The sequence below is a fragment of the Lagopus leucura genome, unplaced genomic scaffold, assembly GCF_019238085.1.
Source record: "Lagopus leucura isolate 7727_CA_CO unplaced genomic scaffold, USGS_WTPT01 Super-Scaffold_100157, whole genome shotgun sequence".
NCBI lineage: Eukaryota > Metazoa > Chordata > Aves > Galliformes > Phasianidae > Lagopus > Lagopus leucura.
In genome coordinates this window covers 17,435,081-17,462,042 of record NW_024962334.1, presented here as the reverse complement: position 1 = coordinate 17,462,042, position 26,962 = coordinate 17,435,081, and the positions used below count along the sequence as shown (strand labels likewise).

At 41.2% G+C, this 26,962-nt stretch overlaps 1 protein-coding gene across 1 annotated transcript in view; it reads right to left on the bottom strand.

Moving 5' to 3' along the window:
- The window catches only part of ANKRD28 (ankyrin repeat domain 28), a 170,820-nt gene extending 146,780 nt beyond the window's left edge, over window positions 1–24,040 (bottom strand). Inside the window, exon 1 of the mRNA XM_042888446.1 lies at window positions 23,918–24,040. The gene's annotated coding sequence lies outside the window, so the exon portion shown is untranslated. The remainder of the gene's footprint in view (window positions 1–23,917) is intronic.
- Window positions 24,041–26,962: the final 2,922 nt, after the last annotated feature.

Here is a 26,962-nt window from a genome sequence, read left to right as displayed (position 1 = left end):
AAGCTAATGAGTGCTGACCTGACCCCTGGGCCCCTCATGCCTGAGCATCAGGAGCTCCACAGGCCCACGGCAGGGAAGTGCTGCCCCTGCTGCAGGGGGAAGGAACCACTGTGTTTGAAAGACTTCTCCATTTCTACTAGGGTGAAACATAGTGGAGAAATTGCTTCTAGGAAGAATACACTCCTGGTGGCCAAGAGCATGGGAGCCAGGCTCATACATGACTTGCCAGCCATGGGCAGATATCTTTATTTAGTGCTGGCTGGCAGCATCTGCCTCACCTCCAGCCAGAAAACCCTTAGTCCCTGTGCTCACACATCCAAGAAATCAGGCACATACACAGTCCCCTTCCACCTGACCAAGGCTGACTTTCACATGACCTGGCCAGTGGCTTTGGGATTGGTTTAAGTGAAAACACGTTTCCCCCATTACTCCCAGCTCCCCTTTGCCAGGTTTTGAGTTATTCCTGTCTATTGCACCAAAGTGCAATTACATTCAATTACATTCAATTCAATTCAATTACAGCTCTTTTAACTGGCTTCCTCACAGATCTCCAGCAAGTCCTTCCAACTGCTTTGCAGATGATAAGGCTATCAGATCCGCCAAATCTTTGAATTCAATTTTCATGCAAGTTACAAAGACAAGGAAGACATATCCGGGTCCTGTGAAGAGCTGAGCTCTTACTCTGCTCCAGAAAACCCCCATCACTTCCGAGGAACGAAATGCTCCCCAGCATGCGGTCAGCACTTCACAGGACCCCACAATTACGTTATTTCCCAAAGGCCACTGAGTGAACCAGAAACGGTGCCAAGAATTTAACACAGCTTCCTGGATCCATCCCCTGCTTGCCATGAGCACAAAACCATGCTCTGTTTACACAGAACACTGAGGTTGTAGCGTTGCTCAATAACGTTTCATTCCTAATCCATTTTTCCCTTGCTGCCCTTTCCACAGTCCTACCAGAAGTATTACTTTCTCTGCTGAAGCTGCATGTTTTCTGCAAGGCCCAATGGGAGTATGGCAGTCGCTGGACAGATCTGGGCCCACTGGGGCTGCCTGTGCCAGCAAACCCTCACCCACAGATGAGACATCACATCTTACTTCAGCCTCTTCCGGTCTTCCTCCTACATTCTGCAGTGGATCTGGGGTCTCTGGGTTCATGCTCCAGGAGATAGGAGGCTTTCAGGAAAAGATGACACCCTTCTCATCTCTTTTTGCAATAAGGGATCTCTAAAAATCGAGTCCAGGTCCAGCACTGGGGGCTATTCTTACAGAAAGTCTTATCTCCTCCATTGAAACGAGAGAAAAGTCCCCTCAGACTGGCATCTTCCTTTAGCAGGATCTGCTCCCTGGGGGTTCTGGGCTGGGGAGACATTTTGCAGTACAAAAATTGGACAGGCAGTGACTTCAGCTGTAATAACCTAGGCCAAGCAATGCAAGGGAACACCGCTAAGCTGCTGTTTATACCATTTTTGCTTCCACCTCTATAGCACAGGAATTTTCCTCCCTCTGTCTGCCAGTGGATCTGACACTGGGTGCCTCAGATTCTTAGAGGAATTTATCACTGCTAAATTTGAATTTTCCCTGCAATGGCTGCTTATCCAGTACTGTAAAATCCCTGCTTCTGTCACGATGCTAGCTGCATGATCCCACTCAAATGAAAATGAATCTCTATTGCATTTTCCAACATTCGCAGTCTGCAGCAGCGCAGCACACATTTACACTGAAGTCCCCCTTGGCACCCACAGCATTGCTGACCATGCCATGGGGTGGCCATCTCTTCCTAGGGGCACAACCCACGGCACTACTGCTCCTCAAATGCATTGTGTTGGCCACACAACCTTGTGCAGGTTTTGTATACTGTTGCAGGCTTGCACCGCCTCAAGATTGCTGCCAGGGGCAAGGTCTCAGAGATGCCCACTCTTTGGGCTTTGCTGCAGCTGGACACTTTCCTCTCAGGCTACATTTTAATTATCATGTCAAGGATTCAGCCTTTACTAGTGTTTTGCTCTACTCTAGCCTTAGCCTTTTGGCCTAGCAAGAGTTCAACACTTTCCCAAAATTGCACCACTGGTTCATTGGATCAGTGAGGTGGTTCTGTGTTTTCACCCTTCTTTTGGCTCGCCTCTTATCATGGACTGCCCTACTATTCAGATTACTGTAACATAGTTTCATTTTCGCAATTTAACTGGGAACTTTCACAATCACCAAGTGCTTTAGAAGAAGCAATGGTCAGAAATAAAACTTATTTGGCTCAATTATCCTTATTTTGCTACCCACTTCTTGCACTTAGACTGAAACACTGTGTAAACTTTCTCTGGTAGATTTTTACATCTCCAAAGAATTTCATTTCCGAAAAGCAGAAAGACAAGGAGTATTCTCATTTTCTTTAATCCCAAATTGCTCAGCAGCTACTCCAGACCAAGTAGGCTGGTCTCCAAATCTCAGTTACAATCAGTCACAAATTTTGGCATGACACAAGGAGATCTCCTGCAGCTCAATCTGGCTGTTGCATGGGCCACTTGGGAGTGTGGTCCCCTCAGAGACCCTAAAAATGCAATGAAACTCCCTGACAAACAGAAAGACTAACACTGTCAGTCACAGGGGAAGGAACATAGGACTTTTCTCACAGATGAAATACAAAGCAGTATGCAGAAATTAGTAGGTTCTATATATATGTAGTTGTTTCCTGCTCCTTGGTGTGGAGGGAGGAAGAGGGGAAAATTAATTTCCAAGGATATGCCAATATTCACAATATCATATTTCAGAGAATCTTCGTAGGTGCCAATAAATGCACTGATGAGAAAACATTCAGTGCCAAGTGACAGCCCCAAATCCATAGATAGTTCTCCCCTCCTCCTTCAGGAAAATAAAAAATAGTACACACTGTACATCAATCTGTTTCTTGGAAACCTGGCATATTGCAACACCCAGGGTTGGCTCTGATGCTTCCATAGCAGCCAGACTCTTGCTAGCTTGAGGACTGGTTGCTGAGGATGGCATCAGGCTTTTCTCCATGGCAATGCAGACCACTTCTGCTTAGCCATCTGTCTAATCCATCACCTTTTAAATTTCACTGTTGTCCTTGCCCATGCGATTCTGACATTTCATACACAAGCATGCTGCATACAAATCCCCAGTGCAGGATTTCTTTGTAAAATTCCAGGTGTTGTTCAGAGATTTCATTTAAATGGGGGAAGACATGTATTACCATCTCGGTGAAAATTATAAGAAGTAGCTTTTTTTGCACTGACTAAGCCACAGCAATTTTATTTGAGATTACTTAAGATATCAAAAATGACAGGCTTAATGAAATGTGCTCTGATTTTCTTACAGGCACCGCTCAAATTATTCCTGCACCTGGATGCTGAGGAGTTATGTTATAAAAATAATTAACTTGCATTTCTCTGGTATTTTCATGTCACAGGTATGTTCTACAAGCTGCACAAAAAAATAAATGGAAATGCCATGAGTTCTAGGGGTTTTATAACCGTTGTCAGTGCTGCACAGATAATGAGCGATAACCTATCTAAATGGAATACTTTGGGATGCAGGCAGATACAGAACTGCAATTTTCTAGTGAAAATTTGGGGATTTACTCCAAGCTTCTGTTCTTGAAATTACAGGATTATGAAGTTTTGCTTGAAATATCTTTCTTCTGATTTGAAAAGTGATAGGGAAAGGCTTTAACACAGGAAACTCAGAAACTTGAAACTAAATGTAGGCAACTCCTGCTACTTGGAATTTAAGGCAGTGCATTAATTGAGAGGGAAGAAGAGGCTGCCACCTTGGCTTTCAGTACACGCCTTCAACAGGCACGTTTTCGACATTATGCTGACTGCAACTTGTCACAGTGACAAGATGAAGCCTCCATTAATTAACAGAGCCCTGGCACCCTCTGCTCGCACATCTTTCAGCGATCTGTGTTTTCCAAGAAGAAACCTGAGTGTGATCTCTGTTCTGAATGGTGAATCATGGAGGACCTGATACCTGGGAGTATAAAATACGTGACTTCATCTCTTACAGCCTGTGGCCATATTATTATTATTATTATTATTATTATTATTATTATTGTAGGGACTAATTGTTCACGTTAAGCTTCTGATCTACTATATGTGTTTGAGAGAAGCAAAATGTTCCCTAGATCTGCTGTAGCTGGGGTTTTTGTGTATCAGAATATATGGGAAAATCTGTCCAAACTTATCATGGATGTGAAATTGCAGAGGATCCATTTAGCTGTGATGCTTCTATCCAGAATTAAACTAGTTCAGTTTGAGCAAGTTCACTTTGTTTTTGAAGTTAAATAGATTTGCGGTACATCCACTTTTGTTGAGAATGGGAGTCCAACAAAGGGAACAGTGTGAACTTAAATCTCTTTTGTTCCCTCTTTATGAAGAATAGTTCTCAGTGTGATGGTCTACATGGAAACCAACGCTCTTCCACAGCTCTTTCCCAATCTCAGGGCTCATTTTTCCCCTCATCCTGGAAAAAGCAGTAAGCAGACACAGCGCTTGAATGCAGGAAAGGAACATCTCACCTTCCTGCATCCCACCAGCTGAGTCAGCGTAACCACTGGAGGAGACCTTTCAGTTTGCTCAAGGCAGGAACACTGCTTGTCTTGCACAAAGGGCAGTGCCTTTGTGCAAGAGCCCTATTGCAACCCTCACCACCTTGGACATTTTCTTGTGGACAGAGTCCTGATACCATCACATCATTTACAGTCCTCTGGTTTCAAATAGAGGATGTGCCAGCTTTTCACATTTGAGCCATCTGAGTTTAATGGCATTATTCCTGATGAAACCAGGACAAAGCAAAAGGAGTAGTAGAGGTAACTGGAATTTGCAGAAATACTGGTCTATTGTGCTTGTAAAATGCTAGTCACGCTTCAGAAAAAATGCAGTAAGTTATGGCTGATCCAGCAGAAAGAGAGAAAAGATGAAAATAGCAAGCAAAGACTGTCTTCTCTCCAAGCCGCCATCCAGGCACATGTTTTGCTTATTGTAACAGGACCATGGAGCAAAATAAATGGGGATTATTTTTTTGTTTGCTTGCTTCTTCCTTTCTACATGTAAAGAATAACTTGGCAGCAGGGTTTGATGTGAAGAGGGAAAAGTAAGTCGATACAATTTGGATGATTAATTCTATGCAACCAACCTTTGCTTAAACTAGCTGGCTTAAAAATTCTGAGGGTTTTGCTTATCATTTATAATTATCTAACTCTGTAATGCCTTTTTCCTTTCTGCACTTGCTATTTGAATTAAACTGGAATCTGAAACTTCAGCACTGAGCCATTTTCAGGGGAGACGGAAGAGTTTCATATGATTTTTTTATTTGTGGTTTAGCCCAAACCTCCAAAGACCCTATTCTGACGTTCCCTTTTAAAAGGAACTGACATCCTGCAAAAGCAAGACACATTAATTTAATATTTTTAAATCTGAACCTGAACCACAGCCTCCATTTGACCTTGACTCTAAACCTTTAAATCTCCTTTCCCTCAGCCCATTTCCATGCGCTGCACGTGCAGGCAGTATCTCTTCAGCCACAATTCTATTTTTGTGTCACATTTATTATGCTTTTCCAGCAAATTACCTTTTTTCTTCCCTATCTTTAAAAGGGTCAGAAAGGAGAATTACCATGCATGGGAAATCAGCATCATTTCCTTTTGCATTTTCGGCCAGCTGCCAAGCACAACACCTTCCATTGCAATAAGGCATCCTTCCCTACCCTTCCCAGTCTCTCCCAGGACTGCTCCAAAGAAAGAAGCAGCTAATGAGAAAATATTCTGGAGAGTAGGGAAAATGCCAGGCTTGAACTGTGTTGTTTTCTGTGCCGAACAGCAGAGGGGAGCAGCAGAACAGTGTCTGTCCAGCTGCATAAAAGCTGCGCAGCCCAGCCACCAGAGAAGCCCACAGACTGGCTCCCTGGTGCTGGGGAGATGCTAAATCCTTTCTTGCATTGTTAGTTGATGGCTATGGGGTGAGTGAACCTTTCTGGCATCAAGCCACATGTATTCAAGATGGTGCTATGTAAATTGCCTCCTATTAAAACTACGCTACACCCTCAGTGTTCCAGATCTGAGATGTCAAAGTGCCTAACTCCCACCAGTCTGGTGTTGGACAGTACTTCCCCATTATAAATCTGTATAAGCAAATGACACAGCCAATTATATTCAACCTAACCCAAGCTAGCATACAAGAGATTGTGGAAATAAGTTCACACTATGAAAGTATGCAGTATCATTACTTGAACAGTCACACCTTGCTGTGTATATGGAATCTATATATTTTGCATAGCTGATGCCATGAGAGATGTGGGAGCAGACACCCAGTGAAACAGGCCACAAAGGCCTTTGGGATGGACTCTTACTGGGGTGGTGGGCCATGTGTTCAATGTGTTCAGAAGCACTCGGCCTGGAAAATTCTCACAGTGAGGGCTTACACTGATAACACAAATGATGAGGAGGCCTTTTAAGAAGGCTTGACATTGCACATATCAGTTGCCTCACAGGTGATACATACATAAAAGCGCTGAAAAAGTGGTTGCCATGGAGGTTATCTGATCTTCATATGGACCAGCAAATAGACATCTCTTATCTGCCTGATGAATAGCTTTGGCATGACCCCTAAGCCATGTATGATTAGTCAGCAGATAATCTTGAAAGCATACCAGCCTTGCAGGCTGTCCAGAAGTGGGACTGGCTGTAGCCCACACAGGGTTTGCCACATGGCTGCATCCCCTGCATATTGTGGTACCTCCAGGATTGCAGTACAGCACATGGGGTCTCTTTCCCCATTCCCATAAGTTGGGAGACATGGCGTCAGAGCTGCCCTTGCTCTTATGGAATGGGCTTCTTCAGACACAGGTACTGAGATACAACAGCTTTACAGAAAAGATCCTTAACAAACAAAAATTTTAAATACACAGGGTTGGATACAGAAAAGAGCCATGGTGAATGGTATTTCCAGGAGTTTAGACATATTTAGATATTTAGAAGGTACAACAATTTTTTTGGAAGTCCTGTATGGGGAACTCATTGGAGGATGCTTGCTGAAAAGGCTGTTTTGAGATTCCCAGCTGGGCATAATCCACCAACTGACCTCCTTTTTTTATTAAAAAATAAAGCAGTCAAAGAGAAAGGAGAGAGGGAGAATGGCACTAGTCTTCCCAAGGTGGGCAGTATTTTCTTTCCAAATTGTGAAATAATTTGTTCAGGAAAGGGCACTCTACACTAATTTCATTGACTCAAACCTCTCATTTTTTTCTCCTGCAGTCTTGCTGGCCTGGCTTCTTACACAGTTATAACATTAGCATCAAATAAAACCTTGCATACATGATTTCAAGATACACTTGTGAACTTTGGACTAAATAAACTTTTTTTACTACAATGAAGTGCCATGGCAGCAAATATGAAAAACCCCAGACCTGCTGGTAACAGTAGCTATGAACTAAATCCAGTGTAAACTGCCTTAGCATTAAGGCTGTTGCTTTTGTGTGGAAAAAGAATGTCAAAGCAGATTGCAGCCACTAGACAAATTGAACAGGGCAGTAAAACGATCCACTAAATTAATAGCTCACTGTACCACTTCCACCACGCTAATTATCTGCATTAATTCACCTTGGAAGGATAAATGTATAGGAGCTGCCAAGGGATGCTGTCAGAAGTAGCAAGAGGGAAGAAGAAGAGAGGGCATGCTCGTGGCCAAAGTGGGGTGGTCATACATGCTGGGTGGAAAGTGTTGCTTCATTCCACATCACAGCTATGACACAGAGCGGGATTCAGTTATGGAAATGGTAACTAACAAGAGGATCTGGAAAAAATTCTGGAAGGAATCTGGCTAGAGAAGGAAGTGAGCAGCAGCAAAGGCAAGTGGGAATGGGAGAAAAAGGCCTTTCCTTTTTTGGGTGCCTGTTCCTGACTGCTACACACTCCCAGCACGGGAGCACATTTGCTATAGGGTTGCTAATGCAAACAAAGATCACATGGCACTATTTTTAACAGAAATATTATACGTACTGAATACTTTGTCATCGACCACTGCATTGCTGACATTCTTGAAGTCAAATAGACTTTATGATGCTCTCATATTAGCCATACATAAAGATGTACAACATTATCACAGAAAATAAGTACTGACGTTTGACCAGGGTAATTGGTCACAGTGAAGGATTTTTAATGATCATAAGTAGACACAATCTCTGCTTTATAGCTTAGCTAAAAGGTCCTTACGAAACCAAACAGCCTATAATTACCCTTATAACAGCCCCTACCACGACAACCATGTTGCTCTCTATGCCCTGCAGCAGAGTGACAGCTCTTCCAGAGAACAAAGCATAATCACCTTCTTTCTCCCCAAATGGAAAATAAAATGAAACTGAAGGAGATGGAAAGCTGAAAGGAAAAGAAAAAATGAGAGATTTAAGGAGAGAGGAGAGATATGAAGGGAAGAGAAGAAAACAAATACTGAGGAATGTCTGTCTCACTTCCTTCTATTTTGGCATGCTATGGCCCTATTTTGGGCTGCAGCGTTGCATAAATTCCCTGTCCTTTTCCTACCCTCTCCGAAACTGTGAGGACAGCCTGATGGGTACTGCCAAAAGAGGCTCCCACCTCTGTTTTGACTTGTATTCAGCTGCAGTACACAGTTGTTTTTTTCCCTTAGTGGATCTTTTACAGAAGGAGTGTATGTTGGCTTTGCTGCTTTCAGCAAAAAGAACATCCAAAATCCATAACTACACAATAACATCTGGGCAAGGTTTAGCCAGCCACAGATCTGGGAATGGATTTCAAACAAAGGCAGGTTTACCCTTGCATGTAACTTTTGTATTTATTTTTGCATTTACAATTCTCAGAAGTAGTTCAGTAGGGAGTCATGTGAATAAAGCACAGTAAGACCGCACGGAGCCCACGGTGCAAAGCAAAGGGGGTGAGATTTATTTGAATTTTTAATGTAATAAAAGCATTTTCATTCCTAATATGTAGGAAACTGCTGCTTCCCTCAGTGGGCCCCATGCTGGGCGATGATGCTATGCACGTGCCAGGAATAAACGCCGAGATGGTCTACTAAGGCTGTCCACTGTTATTTTGAGAGCTGATCTAAGGCAATGTTGAAAATTTAAACTGATCCAAAAGATCAGATTAGAAGATTGTAATGCTATTTTAGCCAATACTGCTCTCTGCAAAATATGTCTTGCTGGTAGGATGGATGCCTGCAGAGCACTGCCAAAGAAATAAGAAATACTATTTCTGGTCCATTCCTACAGCATGTGATACTGCAGCAATACTGCAACACATCGAGAGAGCAAGAAGCATGCTATATCTAGCTTACTCTGGGGAGACAACAGATGTGGCTGCCATGGAGGACAAAATTGAGTTTGGGTAACCACACTTTAGGCAACCACTAGCGTTGGCTCATTGCAACTGAAAAACTTCCTTGTGTCCCAAAAATATCTGACATTCTGTTTTTGTTTTCCATTTTTCACATTTTGTTTTTGGTTTTGGACTTTTTTTTGTTGAATCTGTTGCCCATTCCAGTATTAGTTTTGCATTTCTAGTACCCCGAAAGCACAGAATAGACTTCTACCGGGCTTAAGGAGTAATGCAGCCATATAGTACTCTAAAGTTCCTTGAACACTTCATTTGCTGCACTTCACCACAGGCAAAAAACAGGTACTCAGAAATGGCTATGTCTCATGAAGGCCCCGGGCTGCTGCAGACAAATCTACAGAATTCAGCAGCAGAATCATGATTAGACATATGTCAAGGCTGATGTATTTTCCTGGGAATTTTTCAAGACACGTTCTAGTGAGTCCTTTTGAAAACCAAGTCAGAATTTGAAAATACTTCTTTTCATTGGCTTCCAAGCAAAAGCCATCATGTCTTCCCCATGCTGCAAATGTTTAGGAAATCCACTCCACATCTGGACAATTAAACTGCCTGGAGATGTTCCAGCATTGGGCTTTGAAGAGAACACTTTAAATGTTGAAAGAAAGCACTGATAAGCCAAAAATAGGAAGATGGGTGGATTCTATCCGATGAAATCTTTCATAAATCCAAGATTATGTACACATGTATTAAATTTCAGAAGCAGTTTCTATTCTGCTTTGAATTGCATTAATCTAAAACACTTTTATTGCTCCTTGCACTTACACTTTAGAGATTCTACCCCATGCGCTTTTTTGCTTTTCATTTTTCGTTTTTAATTAATAGGATTTCAAACTGCTGAGATAACTTCCCAGAAAGATAATTGTTGGCCTGTGCCACTACATAACATATTCTATCAGTTTATCTTTGAAAGGCTTTAAGAAATAGCATGATGTTTCAGAGCTTTCCTCCCGCTGGGAAACGTCTATGCCCCATATACCTTCCTGTCCCCTTTCTAAATTGCTCTTTTGGCTGCTTGGTTTTGCAGGAGGTTTTTGAGTGCTTGCTGTGGTGAGAACGTTTTTCCACTCTGTTCAGTGTGAAATTCCAGGTACAGTATTATGTCACATCAGATCTGTGTGAAAAAAATGTATCTTGGCTCCAAGAGAAAAGATTAATGGAAAAATCATTCTAAAACTGCCAGGAAAATACTTTTTCCCCTTCAGCATGAAAACAAAGTGTAGAGTCAGCTGGGCGATCTAAGGATTAAAGGAAAAGTAATGTTCCCAGCTTTTCTTACCTCCGTCCCTAAATGTTCTGAATGCTCTTAGAGGACACAGAACAAAATACAGAAAAACAACTTTGTTAATTCTCATATAACAAGGCCCTTTATTCTTGACGATTCACTTTGAAATAAATGTTAGGACTGCTTTCACCAGCAGTGCTATTTTCAGCAATTATCTCAGGCAAAAAAAAAGCTTAAAAAATAACTGAATAATAAAAGCTATGTCTTTGGCTCCCGAGCCACTCTGTCCTTTATCTGTCTAGCAGTTACAGGAAGTTTCTAGTGTTAAGTGAAACCAATGAATTATAGCACAGGCGAGTTGATATCCTTACTGTTGTATTTTATTAAACTGGCTACAGTGCATTAAACTTCAGAAAAGACAAATAAATAAGAGAGAGGAATAGGGGAAGAAAGCCTGACGCAATGAATTTGTTGTTTTTACACACAACTAGCAGCACTTGATCAGAACAGGGTTTTGCACTGAGGGATACTGGAATGATAAGGCAGTAAATACATCCCTCCTGGCCCACTTGTGCTAGCTGCCACCTCCTTTAAGCAGCAAAAACCTCCTGGTGTCTCCAGCAATTTGTCCCCACAGATTCAGAGGCGTCAAGGTTGGAAAAGACCACAAAGATCACCTCGTCCATTCGCACCACGCTCACTAACTGTGTCCCTCAGTGCCACATCCGCACAGTTCTTGAACACCTCCAGGAACAGTGACTGCACCACTGCCCTGGGAAGCCTGTGCCACACCAGAGAACTGCGTGCCTCATGTGTTATGGTTCCCTCTCTGCTACACAGCCACAGGGTGGGAGGACAAACATCCCTATGACTGAGCAATGCCTTAGGAATGTTTTCGCAATCTTTGAGTGTTAATGAGGCACCCATGGCTGATTTTGGAGGGAGAAGGGAACTGACACAGAGAGGGGCTGACAGCCTCCAGTCTCTCAGGGGCAGGGAAGTGCAAACACCCTGTCTGACTGGCCACAATAAAACAAAGGATCCCTTCCAGTGCTTCCTGAAAGCTGTAAGAACCCAAACACCTTGTTAAAAGAGAATTTGGTAAGTGTCCAATGTGGAGCTGAGGAACTGACCAAGGAAAAATGAACTGTAGGAGGAAGAAGTTCTTTTTTTCTCAGAGAACATGAATGCTAAAATGTGCGATGCAGAAGACAACATAGAGGCAGAAAGCTTGATACACCAATAGGTTAAGAAAGAACCCAAGAAAGCAGCTTTGAATCCTGTTTTTCTCTTCTGAATGTGTCCATATGTTTAGTGGCAGCAAACTAGGAGAGCAAGCAGGGGCTGGAGTTGAGAAACATTATCCCGAATCAAGGAGATCCCCATGTTAGCATGTCTTATACTTTGGATCAACTCAGTGAAAACTATATGTGTGTGTATCTTGGCAGAAGTGTGAGCATTTCAATTGGATAAACTACCTCCACGTTTAATCAGCCAAGACTGAGCTATATTTATTAGTGAATGCACAACTTCTGGCAATTTAAGAAGGCTGCTTATGTCACTGTCTTCTCCAGTGCTATTAAAACACTGCTGCACTGTCACTATGGAATCTGACAGAACCGTTGTGTGGAACAGGACTCAAAAATGATGAATTTTAACCAAATCTGGATGTACGGAGAACATTTTTGAACGTTGTTCAATTAGAGTGTTCTCTGCAACCTTTGATTCTGTTTCACTGCTCAACTCTTGACAAGATCTTGTCATGCTGTTTGGTTTCTCAGACACGCAGAGAAGAGCTATGCACGTAACAGACGTTTTGGGCTCACCTCAAATCAAATGCACTATTTTAGAGTAATCTGAATTCTAAAATATTGATTTTTTTACATAGTAATTAATAGTCATCTTATTTTGTCTTGGGTCAAACATAAGGTTTTGTTCAGTCTTGCATTAAATATTTCATTTTGAGAGTGAAGGAGTTGGTAGATGCTTCAATACATTCCTCAGGTGTGAAAAAACTTGTTTCAAAATAACAAATGGATTTAATGAGGAAATGCTAGCACTAAGCATCTAGACTTCTTCTTCAGCAGCTCAGAAAGCTCATTCTATAAACTGACAAATTCAAATATTGTTTTGTTTGCCTTGAATTTGCATTTTTTGTAGTATTTGACCAAAAAATATAGAAATGACACCAAGATTTACAAATGCAAGCAAGCTTTTAAAACAGAATTTAAGTCAAAGGGACCCTGCATTAATGAGAAAAACCCTAAGCTTCTCCTTCCTCAATTCCATCACTCGCTTCCATTTTATTTGAAATAGTAACAGAGTAATGTAACAAATTTTCAGGCTAAATTAAGCCTCAGTAATTCAAAAATTCTACCGAGTAGTAGAGCAGTGCTGTAATTGACAGATCTGTCTCCATTTAAATTAGCTCTTGGGAGGATTAGTTATATGGGGATTAAATCCTTTCATATCTGACCCAAACAAAAAAAAATTAATACTAACTCTGTAAGTCAGCTAGTTAAAAACAGACTTTGATCACCTGGGTGACTTGTCTGTACTTCTTACTGACTGGAATTCCATGTTAAAACAAACGCCTTGCTCTTCTCTTTGACTTGAGCCTGAAACACAACGTCAGCCTTGTAACCCTAAACAAATGAAAAGACTCCTGCAGTAAATCCATGCAGGTCCATATCCAGTATCATCTGCAAATGAACACTTATCTTTTTTCTTGATTTATTGGAAACTGAAATACAGGATTCTTGCTCAGGAAGAAAAAAAAAAAAAAAAAAAAAAAAAAAAAAGCATATTCCAGGGTGGTCCCAATCTCCTCATCTTGAATTTATATCTTTATATCTCAAGGATGGAACATATGGGCAGAGTGGAATGTCATGCAGCAGAGTATTAGGAACAGACAGCACAGCATAAAGCAAGGAACCTTCATGAAACTAATTTACTATGTGTTAAACTGGATCAAATTCCTATAAATGTGATGTTAAACACTTACGTATGGCCGTATAGTTTTATGGAACAGGATTAAGAAATGATGTAAATTTCCAAGCATAAAATTTTGGCTAATCAAAATCTGTTGGCAAGTTAACCATTTTCAATTTGAATGAACAGTCCACATTACCACTTTGTATCCAGAAAAGACCGTGTCTTCATATAGACCCCCTGAAAACTGAATGAGTAATTTCTTTTCCTGACCTAAGAATTTCCCTGCACCACAACCATACCATTTATTTCTATATATTTTATTACATAAAAATATTTTTTTAGTAGGAACAGACCTTACATATGAAATACAAACACATAATCAATTTTCCTTAACTTCTGACTTATTAGCTGAAAAAATCTGTCAGAAAGATCCTACACTAGAGGAACATTTATGTTTAAAGGGAACACCAGACCTAACAAGATGTGCAGATTCTGGAGGAGAATGTTTTAGAGCAGCATATAGCAGGTTATAGAAGCTTCTGAACTTAGACATGGAGTCTGCAGCACCACCTAAGCCTTCAAAAATGCCTTTCAAATGGAGAAAAACACACGGTGCATCACACCTGCTGTGTCCTCCCATCTTCACATAACTCGACCCTCAGCTGTAAGGCTGTGACTGAAGCTATTTATTGGAACTTTAGGATTTTGTCTATTCCAGCCAAAAAACTGGAGATGAACTGAGACATCAACAGGCTAATTCCCTCTATGTGCAATCATATTCAAGATTTTTCTTGCAGGTAGGAAGTTTTGAACCACTCTAATCACAGATCTCAGCACCTTTCAGCCTGCCTTTGGACTGCGTGCCTTCAGATCCAAGTTCTCTAAGTCAGGAGCGATACCTCCAGTCAAACAGAGCCCCATAATCCATCATTCAGGAGATTTTCCTCCACCTAGTAAGAAAGGCTTATCTCCTGTTTGCCCAACTATCCTCTTTTCTTTTAGATATATGCTTACAGCCCAAATTACAGGTTTTCTTTCTGGCCCAGTTTTCTATCTGAACAGGAATGGATGCCCCTAGAGGAAAACTGAACCTCAACAATTTATTTTTATGCAGACCTGATTGAGAGAAACCATTAACTGGGGACCTAACTCTGAACTATTCAGCCCACCCGTGGCAGCTAAAAGACCTTATTTCTGTGCCAGAATTTTTAGGGGCATTTTTGCCTTAAGAAAAACAAATCATGGCAACACATTTTGTAGCTAGCAGAAAAATATTTAGCAACAACCAAACAAGGGACAGCAAGGCAGGGAAAGTGACCCACAATTGGCACGATCCTACCTGAGTCAAGACACTGATTAAACCACTGTTTCTGGGAGTGCTGGCCTGTCATTGCACTGCTGGCAGCACTGAGTGCAGGAAAAAGGGCAAATGCCACTCTGCACTGGAATGTTATTGCTTGAAAGGACTCAGCTGATAGTTCAGTTTTGGCATCTGAAATATGGGAGCAGAGACACAGTATCCTGCCATCCTCCTTGGAAGTGCTGCTTTCTGGAAACAACTTTGTGAGCAAAACGAGGAATGTTTTTTTGTTATGGAGGAGGGATGATAAGAAGAAGGTGGCTCTAAGGAGAAGCATATGAGCAGGAAGGAAGAAATTGTTCAGTTTTCTTTACAACCTAATTAAGAAAGCACGTTAACAGAAAACAGCCCATGAAAAGGGTCGTATTTCCGGCCAATTTTGACTTGCGGGATGCTCTTGAGCATGAAGATATACTGTGGCAAAAGACTCAGTATCATAAAGCTCCACCCATCCTTGTTTGCTGACCTATATCCAGTTTGGTGGCATTCCCCTACTTCTCCAGTCATGAAGGGCATGTACCTACAAGGTGGCTGCACTGACAGCTCATTCATTTAAGCCTGGCAACTGGGAAAATGGAGGCAGCTGCATGTGCAAGGAAAAGTGGTTGTTGTGCAGCAGATGTTTTCAGCCTGCTCACTTGGAGGCTTCTTTCAGTTTGCAGTCAGAAAAGTCAAGTTCAGGGGAAGCAGGGTGGTTCAGGAGTTCATGGCCCCGTTGATTAACTTTCTACTGGGGTAATGCCAGGGCATTTGCTTGCACTATGGGATGTCTTAATTCCCTCCATCCCTGTAAACGTTTTTACTGTTGGCAGTTAATTAATTCACTTCAGCCTGGCAACCTATCTGCTAATGCAGTGGGAGCAGTGAATAGTTGACATTTACCAGGCTGGAGTTAAAAATAATCCATGTGTTACATTTTATTGTTGAATCTGAGAAAGCCAGTCAACACAAGAGTGTAATCCATAAGTAGGGACAGATGTAAAATTAATGATACATTCTTTTCTGTTTCTTTCCCTGCAACTTTTCTATTTTTTTCTGCTAAAATTCTACTCTTCTCATCTTTTCCCTTCTGCACAGAACAGCACCTGCATGCCAAACTCATGGGCAAAACAGCCTTCCACAGTCTTTATACTGATAAACACAGCAAAATGCTCATCCATACTTGCAGACTCCCAGTTAGCTGTAATGACAATGTTATGTGCAACCAAAGAAGTACCAGAAGGTGCAAGCTGTGGCCTGAAGGGAACAGGGTGTCCCTAAGCAGATGATGGACAGCAGGCTGGGAGCACGTACAGGAGAAATATTGCCATGTGCCTTTTGGTGGATTTGCTTTTCTTGCTACGGGAAGACTTTTGTTCGGCCTACCATGGCAGTTCTTGCATCTTGCCTGATGTTTTTTTATGTATTCTTAACTGTCTAGTCATACAGCAATACTAACTGCCAAGGGGAAAAGCCATAGGGATTTATCTGAGTTGGGTTGGATTAAACGTTCTTTCAAGCACAGTGCTGCCCATGTGCTTGTGGCTGTGCCGCTACAGGAATGCAGCACAGCAAAGCAGCCAAAAAAAAAAAACCAAACCAAAAAACCCCCAAAAAACTCCAGACATCCTCTATCCAAGTCCCCCAGTCTGAGACTCAGTCGTAGGCTGTGGCTGCTGCACAAGCAGCTCCAAGCAGCAAGGTGGGAAGCAAGGAAGAACAGGATCTGCTACCAAGAGGCCTCACTCCCAGAAGACATCATGCTGCACTCTAATTCCTGCTAATTATCTGTATCAGAGAGATTATACTGCACAACTGAGACCATGACAGCTGTTACTGGCATTCCTATGTCCATTGCTTTCCTTGCTCTGTTGTCTCCATCAGAAAATGTTCAAAAAACCTGGGGGATGGTTTATGAAGAAAGTTTATTCTTTCTTCATAGGAATTTCTTTATAGGAATGTCCTAAAGGCAAGTGAGAGATGTGCACTGTCATGAGCTGATAGTGCTTTACACCTGATCCTAACAAGATCCTGGGAGCTGACCTGGTATTTTGACAACACAAGACTAGGTTACACAGTGGAAAGGCATGAATCAGCATTAGTTACCTTGGAGACTGTAAATGGACTGTAAAATACATGATGTGCTTGGCTATCAAAGCAAGAGCAACAAGCCACCAACCATGCAGCATGGATTACTGGCAATTGAACATACGTGGGCCATTACTAGTGGCCAGGGAGGCAGAAAACTTTACAGTCCAGCTTTAATTTGGCTATCAAGAGTTGAGCTAGTGCCTGGGGCAGCAGACAGCAATAGCAGTGATAAATTCCCTCTTCACAGCACCCACGTGAAGTTATGGACCACCTACCCCTGCATAGGTTCCAAGCATGAAATTGCTCAGAGAAATCAGGGACTCTTTCAGTGACTTTCTCCAGTTATACTCCTTGTCTCACCCAGCTGTGTCACACCACCACCTCCTCTGGGAGGCACAGACAAGTTCCCTTCACAGAGGTGGGGAGAAGTGCCTTAGCTCAGAGCTGGCACTGAGCAGTGAGGCAAAAAAGGAAAACACTCTTTCAGGCCAGCTTTTCCCACTGTTTTTTGTGAACAAACATCAAGAGAAACACCTGGTGTATCTCTAAAATGCCATGAAGAGGATGTGTCCTGGAAAACCCCAGAGCACACGCTCTATGCTCATAGCAGAGTTATGGCTGCTGCTGATCTCCTTGTGAAACAACCCCTTCCCTTCTCTCCTCCAGCTCCTGAGAGTCACTGAACATTTACAGCATACTTATTGGTTTGTGGCTCAGTTCCTGCTCTCACAGAACAAGTTTTTATTAAATATCCAGCAACAACAAAATCATCCCTTGCTTTCAGGAAGAATACAACACTTCATCTTACTTGGAACATCAATTGGTGTTAACCCACCTTCTTAGCTTAAAACAACAAAACCACAGAGGGTAGCTACAAAGGGTCATTAGGGCTCTTGCAGTATTTTCTGGGGACATCAATGAGCACCAGACCCCAGCACTCCCCAAAAAGTAGGCTGAGAGAAAAGGAGAGACAGAAGGCACCCAGGGGTGATGTATCAGCACACATTTGGGAAGATGGTGGAGCTGTCAACAACAGAGCAACCTTGCTCCCAAGTATGACTGAAAAGTTGTGTCTGTCACAGCAAGGCTGTTAGCTTGCCCCATGAGGAAGACTGGTCTTCTACTCCCTGTACTGTCACTGCACCTACACTGGCCTTCAGGCCCTGAGGACTGATTAACGTGGTGTTTGGCTCGAGCCTCCAAGGACTATCCTCCACTCTTGAGCCTTGTACTCAACTTATTTCTCTTCTGTCCTGTCCTGCAATCTGGGCAGCTGGGAGAGGTACTTATAAGTATCTCCAATAACTGGCTTATAAAGGGCAGCTGCTGTCTGTTAGGAAATGTTAGAGGTAGCTCCATAACATCCAAGCTGAATTTCAGTGAGTGCTTAAAGGCATGTTTCCTCTCATTTTCTAGGACATCTATCTGAAAAACACTCACTAGGTAATAAAAATAAGCATTTGTTAGGTAATAAATGCTGGACTACGTTTTCTTGATAAACTAGACAATTCTATGAGAACGCCTCAGTAACTGATGGAAGAGGTCAGTGCTGAAGGGATTTCCAGTTGTGGGTTCAGATTCTTCTGTAGTGTTGTCACTTGTTTCGAACTTTGTTTTCTGTTACCTGTTTTTGCCTGGACTCTGTGAACATGAAGAAAACCTCCTAATTGCCTTTGGTATAATCCCGAGGGAGAAACTCAAGTAACTGGTAAAGTAATAAATCCTCACTACAGGTCATCACTCTTATTTCTTATGAATATATCTAAGACTTTTATCACCTGGTTGGAGGGGAGAAAGCAAAAGTTAGTGCGATTTCTCTCCTGTGTTACCATAACAGACTGCAAAAAAATATATCCCTCCCCCTATCCAGATATTGCACTAAGCCAGGTCTATGTGGTGGGACTATGAGTCATGTCACCAACAGCTCTGCAAGTGCAGAGCTATTTCTACATCCTCACAAAAGCAATTTTGTAGCTCAGGATGGCAAATTCATGAAACATCTGTGAGAGGTCATGAAACAACATGCCACTTTGGGGAAAAACAGACTTTCTTCTGACGTCCCACTTTTTGGTGAAAATCTCTGCTTCTCAGCACATGCTGCCAAATGTTATATTAAAAATATGATATCATAAAAAGAAAAAAATGAATATAGCACAGTATTGCTTTTATTTAGTTTTCTAGCAACCGCAGAAAGGCAGTTGTAATATATTAAGAAAACAGCAAACAAGCAGCCAGGTGTCAGTATTCTTCACACTACACAGATGCTTCCTTTCATCCAAGCCAGATCTGTTTTTCACCCTTCTTTTACTCCTTTTCCTCTTTGTATAACCCATGCTAGGAAGGGGGAGAAGCCCCAGGGGCTTGAGGCTGCATAGTTTCCATCTCTCTCCTTTTTCCATTCAGGATACTGTTCCCAACAAACCAAGATAGCTAGAAGGGTACTTCCAAAGAAAACAGGATAACTGGGAGGACTGAAAAAATGGATTAGAAGGAACCTTAGAGCAGGGCCTGAGACAATTTAGCTCATGTATCTGTGCACCCACTTGAAAGGGAAAAACTTCTCCCTCTGGAAAGGGAAAAAGAGATTGTGCCTCTGAAATGAGTCACTCTGGGAGAAGTCTGCAGATCCCTACGTAGCTGTTTCCAAGCAGAAATCCCCTTCTCCTGAGTGTTTTAACATGGGAGGGGACAATCTGGCCAGGGTTTGAAACAATTATTTTAAATCCCTTGGAATGCAGTTTTCCTTTCTGTTTTGTCACTTAGAATTATAATTATAGCTGTTGCTACTGCTCCATCCGTTGTTACAGCAGACTAATACTTTCGATCATACCTGCTGTTTCCAGTTGCCTGCAACTCTCTCAGACCTTGAACGTTAAAGGGCTGAAATCTGCCATGAACTTTCCCTGCCCAAGTTTGGTTAAGAAATATCCCCAGTAGACCAGATGCTTCTCAGAACAAAAGTTAATGACAGAAGCAGCCTTCCTCACCCACTTGTGAAGATCACCACGAAGGTTTAGGGCAGCAAGTCGGAATTTGGTAGAAAATCAAGTGACATTAGAAAGGTGTGCCGCATGGTGTCATTGCTGGTTCTTTTTGACTTGGCCCTGTGAATTTGCTAAGCAAGGTACCAACACCTGCTCCTCCTGCCTGCACAGCTGAGTTTGACCAGTTATCAGCTCAGCAGCTGAGGTAACAAGCAGCTGGTTGAAGCACAAGCTCCTGCCACACGTATCCCAGGCATGGTGCTCTTCAGAACAGACTGTATGAGTCCTCTGCATAGCCTTCTGGGGCTGTCTCTCATCCCACTTTCTGTGGGATGCCACTGTGCAACTGACAGGGCATAAAGTTTTGCTGGAAAGCCAAGCGACAGCAGATATTCTTAGGCAGGGTTTCCATGCTCTCATTTCCTAAATGAACCACTTAGTGACTAGTAGATGATCTGTCAAGGAACGTAGCATCCATGTTTTCGAAACCAAATTTCTACTACAAGTTGATGAAGAGACATGCCCTTCATACTATTCAATGGAAGTAAATGGAAACTGCAAGCTGATTATAGTTTGGTTGAGAAAAGGAACAGAAAGCACCAGGCGGCTCTCCTCCAAGGCCTCTGAAACAAGCTGGTGGCTTGGTGGCTGAGCCAACACAGCAGAAACAGGGAAATAAACTCTGGCTTAAAGTGCCTCTGAAATATTTCCTGAATCCTTTTGACCTGACAAAGGACACACACCAAAGGTGTCCCTGTCATGCAGCTGCAGCATTTTCATCAGGCTTCAGGAAACCCACAGCTCCCAGCATCTCATCTGCCTCCAGCCTAAGAGGTGGGTGGAGGAGATGAAGCTCCCTGCTCTGCCAAGTTCAGGTTGTCTTATGCATGTGATAGATGTGGAGGTGTTGAGACAGAAAAAATCCTCAAGTAAAAAATGTTCATCAGGTTGCTTCTTCAATGCACACTGTGATACATCACTCATTTTTAAATAGCATTTAAACAAGTGTGAATAAATTCCCTCTGCAAATGGGAATGCTCCAAACATCTAGGGCTGTATGCTCCATTAACATTCAAGGAAATAAAAGCTCATGAGCACCAATGTTATTTTTGAAAATGAGATCTAAGTTGCTTAGATCTTAGAGAGTCCTATGCACAGCTTTTAATTACATACTTGAATTACTAAAGCATGTGCAAAAATAACATTATAAATATGTATAAACATATTTTTAATGCATACACATGTTCACATGTATTTAATTTAGTGGTCAATATTTCACATCACCTGCTTCCTTTATTTGTGACCAGGAATGAACTAAGGTGCTGAATTAGAGTTTCTTTTTTTTTTTTTTTTCCCTAGCATCTTGTAACTTTCTTCTTAAGGTAAGTTCTCCTCTTTGCTCATACCTCAAAATCACAACAGCACTCATCATAGACAGAAAAAAATACACACTTTCAGCTATCATCTAAGATTAGCCAAGCATCTTTTAAAACAACACTATGAAAAATTTTCTTTCCACAATGTTCTCTTTCAAAACAAGGACAAGGAAGAAATCTCCTGGGAAAACTGTTTGAACACCCGAACACGTGGGTCTATATTCAGTAACTGCACTGATTTTTAACAACATAGACTGGACTGTTAGGCTTGTATACACACACACTGGGACATCCTCTTGTATACATTTTTCTTCCCTCTCAGCTTTCACTACAGATATAGCTTTGTTTTTGTTTTGTATTTGACTAACACTAACAACATCACAATTCAGGTCGAAGTCTAGGCCTTTAATTTGCAATCCTATTGAAATAAGATACAGGACAGAGCAAGACACTTGAAAGTTGAGAGGCAAGTAATGTAAGACTGAAGAAAGATGTGAATTTCCCTAAGGGAGTCAATTCTTTATCCATTTTGTAACCTTCTTTTATATCTAATAGGTTACACCATTGACATACACTCCAAGTATTACACCTGCTTGTATATTAGACAATTATCATGCCAAGAGAATATTTTGCTTTTGTTTTTACTCCCGGCTCTGCACTTGTTTCTGCAGATTGCACAGATTCAAAAGTCAGTGACCTTGGCTAATTTGTGAAGGACAATTAACACTCAAGCAAGTGTTCTAAAATCCCCCTCCTGCTAACTTGCCAGAAGAAAGACCAAAGTCACAAAGTCACAACATGCACATTAACATCAGGAAAAAAAAAAGAGTGGTGATTTAAATATCTCTCAATCTGGAGAAAGGAGAGAAGACCAAGAGAAACAGAAATAAAATACATCTAAGTAGTGGCTATTTATTTATTTATTTAGATCTGTTAACAAACTTGTGTGGGAATCCAGGAACCAAAGAGCATAGGTGAAAAATAAAAGCTCCCTATTTGCTGTTGCTTGAAGAATAAAAAAGGTCAGGTATGCAATAGAAGAGTTATGAGTATGAAAAACACGTGATATTCAGCAATATGATTAATGTCTTCAAAGTATTGGGGGCATAAGTATTTTCTCTCTGTTGAACCTGCACCATAAATGTATCTTCAGAGAGGAAAAAAAGAGGTTCCCAAATCCAACTCTATTTTTTCTAGGACTTCAGGGAGAGAAAGAATTAGTCAACCGAGCCACAGCTTGGCCTCACTTTCCATCACTAAATGGTTTTGGATGTCTGATCTTTAAGCTCATTATCTTCACCATGGCTAAATTCATTCTACGTACTGATTCTGCCTTAGTGACTCTACTAGAAGCTGCTAGTTAAATTGAGCTACCTCACAAAGTACTTAACAACACGCTTACATATTTATTACTTGACAGGGTCTTAGATGTGGATCTTGCTGCTCAAGAGGTCAAACCCTGAAGTTTCAGAAGGAGGTGAGGAGGAAGAACAACATCCTTTGTAGGAGAAAGACCACAATTTGAATCACAACAGTTTCTCTGGATGACAGATCTTTCCCACAAATATACTATAATCCGTCAAAAGCACAACTATTTGTAAGTACATAAATACTCTGAGATGGGCCATAGCTACCTATATATTAGGAGCATATATTTCAGTTGTTTAGAAATAAACAAGAATTTCAAATTACACAGGTTTTTATAGGTAGTTATAGTGAGCTGGAGGTAAAACCTGAAGAGCAGATACTTGAATGGCTGCTGTAAAGTATAACCTACCTTTACCTTCCTTTCCTCTATATATTTTTCTCTTAAAAAGTAATATTCTTAAAATTATCATGTTAAAAAATGCGAAGTAGAAATCAGTGCATCTCATACAGAAACTGATGCCTGTGTTTCAGTGTAGTCCCCAAAGGAGAGTGAAGCCCAGCTTCTCACTTTGTAGGCAACAAATCGGCAGCACGTGGAGAGAAATAACCATCCCCAAAACACATAGCTGTTTGATGACATAGATGGAAGCAGAATCCACATCCTTCTACCATACATCAGTGCCTTCATCCTTATCCAAACAAGTGAGCAAACTGAAGTGTAACAGAGGAGCTTGCAGTGGCCACTATCCTTCATTGAGTTGAACCCTTATGATTGCCCACTGAATTCGTTATCTGCTGCAGCAAATGGGAAGAGTAAGAAATCAACTGCAGCTTAAGGACTCAATGTCAACAGAATGAAAGTAGCAAAGATGTGGTGATTTATCTTTAAGGCTTCCTAAACTGAGTTGCAATATAGCTGGGACTCCCATGATTCATCATACACTATTACTTTACCACCTCAAAGAGAAAAGCTAACAAAAATCTTTCTCACAAATCTGAAAACCAGCATCTGATCATGGCTTTCATAAGCCACTGTGATCATTTCATTGTGGTCCTTTTCAACCCAGGCCATTCTATGATGATCCTATGATGAAGCCTGCTGAGAACTAAACTTAAGCTGCAACAGCATTCGTGTGATTCAGGTCAGAAACAATGAATGAAAGTATAACAGAATGAAATATTTTCTAGAAAAAAGAAATGAGGAAGTATGAGCAACCTTACCTGTTTTGTTCATACAGCATACGTCTCCTCTTTTCTCTCTTTGGCAGGTCACTTTAAAAGCTTTGCATTGTTCTTCAAGACCAGTGGAACTGCTGCTTTTCTTCACACCAGTCCAAGGAATACCTGGATTTTGCAAGAGAAAAACCAACAAATCAAGTTTCTCCATGTAATCTCAGCATGGAAAACCTATGGCAAGGTTAAAAAAAAAAGTATAGATTTTATTTTTAATTTAGCACTAGGACAAAGCCCTTTCCAATTTATGATTCAGTCTTATGGCAACAATTTCAAGAACAGTAACTGAAATTGTCCTGTACAACAACAAACGCAGGCCTAAACTTATTTTTTAAGCTCTAAGCTTTACCCTTGTTTTTCTTTGGAAAACTTCCCCTTTTCAGTTTCTAGCTTTTGTGCTCCAAAGGGGTGAACAAGTTTATCAGCAGTTTGTTCAAGCTAATAAACCAGTTGGTTGGCACAATTTAAGAAGTCTTGAAATCTCATGCAGCATCTTTAAAACTGTAACTCACTTGCAAGGACAAGAGCAGTCACGAAGCAGTAACTTAGCTCAAAATAGCTATGCAAATACTGGCTGTACTGGATAGCCAAGCCACCTGCTAGAGAGTTATTTACATCTACTTAAGCAGAACAGAGTTTACTGGAATACAGACTGCTTTTTTAAATGCCTGTTAGTATCTAGGCAGGACAGTCTCATTTCTTATTGAAAAAGGTCACATTTTATTTTGCAGTCCTCTCCACAATGCACTAACAAGAAGAGCAACAGCATTAAAAATGACTGTGCTCACATAATCAAACAAGTCTCCAAAGTAAATATCAGAAGAGTTATCTAATGTGCTTGTATGTGAAAATGCAGCTCTCCTTGCACTAACAAATTTAATAGCGGGGCATGAAGCAGCCATTCCAGGCACACAAACTTGCTGCAGAATTTGAATTAGAAAACTTTATCAAAGTGAAGGTATTTCCTCTTCCCACAAAGGCAGTGGTCAAGATGCTGGAGTGCCGAGCGTGGCAGTTTCCATGAATACATTTGCCTGCATGTGGTCACCTCTTCAAGACCTGAGGCCTATGCACTATCAACAAACAGCTGTGCCATAGAAAATGTTTGATTGAACCAAAGTATCTTCATTACACTCTGAATCTTCTCCAGCACAATTCAGGCCACCATCACAGAAAGTCCATTTAAAACTGTAGAGTGCCAGCAGCAAAAAATCACAGTCTCTCAAACAGAGGTCACTTTGTCTATCACTACTGAGACCAGCAGAAATCCTACTGTTGGTAGTAGAAAAACCAATGCCTTTACTGGTTAAATCTTCAATCAGGTGATAGAAGTTACAGGCATGACCAGACAGGTAGAGCAGACACAGATTGGGCATCAACAGCTTTCAAGCAAGTATCCCCTTATACAAACATTTTCAATAAAACTATCTTTCCTAATCTTTCATTATAGGTCTCCCTGATTTGCCAATCTGCATGTCTCTTTAGGAACTGATTTTGGGATGCTGGTGTCTGATGAGATAGAGGGGAACTGTGAGAGAACCTAGATACAATCAATACAATCTGAGGCTTTGCACTCCACTTTTGACTGGAAATTAATGATTAATTAATGAGAATATCATTACAGATTTAACATTAATATAACGAAAGTATCAGGACAACCAGAGCGTCCAGGAGAAAGTGAAGGTTAGCATGCATCAGTCTTAAATTAAACTGTTTAAAATAATACTTATTTCTCTAGACATACTCATTAGCCAACGTAAGCACCTACATAGACTATTTGCATATTGTTATTGTTTTCGTTTGCTATCAGTACATTTCCATAGCATAGATGTATCTATATGAAACCTGCTCAGCCCATGAAAACTAAAGGTGGAACACATGTGTCTGATAAACAGCCTGTGACAAGCTTCTTTTGTTTCAGGATTGTTCCATTCCAGTTTACAATTTGTTTTACGTTCTTTTGAAACTGTTTCAGTAAAACTGGGATTAATTTAATACATATTTTAATAAAATTGTTTGCTGTAAGGTATGACAAAATTATGAAGTACAGCTGACACTGAAGTGCTGAGCTGCCTGTACTGCTTAGGCAGACAAAAATAAAGCATGTTTAGCTACGAATTCCACAAATTTCCTAATTTCCTGGCCCTAGCCACTCTGTCTCAGATTCATGTTAGAGTGAAAGGTTTTTTATACAATTCAGTTTCTTTAGAATATATGATAAGTATATCATTAAATTATTTCCATGCAGCCACTGTGTTCAAACAATAAAACGTTCAGTCCAACTCATTTTGTAAACATGCCATAGCTGTTCAAAGGCTCTCTGAGCTCATGTGGTTAGATTGATGGCCCTCAATGGTCAGAAGAAGGGAAAATTATCCTTTGGGATTTTCCCATCTGGTTTACATTGCAGTTCAACCTCTATGGATCAAAGAAAAAGTCTTTTCTGTTTCACTGGGTTATCTAACACAAGCCAAAGTACTTTTGGGTCTGTTCATTGGAAAAGCAAGAGAGCACCACTTCATGGAAACTACTCCTATTTTTATTAGTTTTGAGTCACTTTTTAAAGCTATAATGTGTAGCAATAGACACGGGCACCAGGAGTTAGAGCACAGGTAAAGGGAGCTGAATACTGAAGTCACTGCTCAGAATTCATTTGGTTCTTATGAAAAGCTGGGCCATTCATTCCTAGAGAGCAAATCCAATACCTGCAGGTTTAGAGGCAAATGCAAGCAAATTTTGGCTTTTCATATTCACAAATCAGTATGAAAAGAATCAAGCAAATTCTCCAACATGCAAGGCTTTCCAGCCTCTGGGGCTTAAGCTAAAGTGTAGCAGTCTAGAAGAACCACTTTAGTTAGTCATGCAGAGCTTTGAATTGGAGCTTTTGAAGGCAGAAATGCACATTCCTCTTTCTTTCCCTTTTAAGCACTTTCTTCTCATGTTTCTAAGTTATGCTAACAGCCCATCTTAGTCATAAGATCTGGCACTCACTTCTTACCAGCTAGCACCTCACCATGCTGCCTAGTTAAGAGA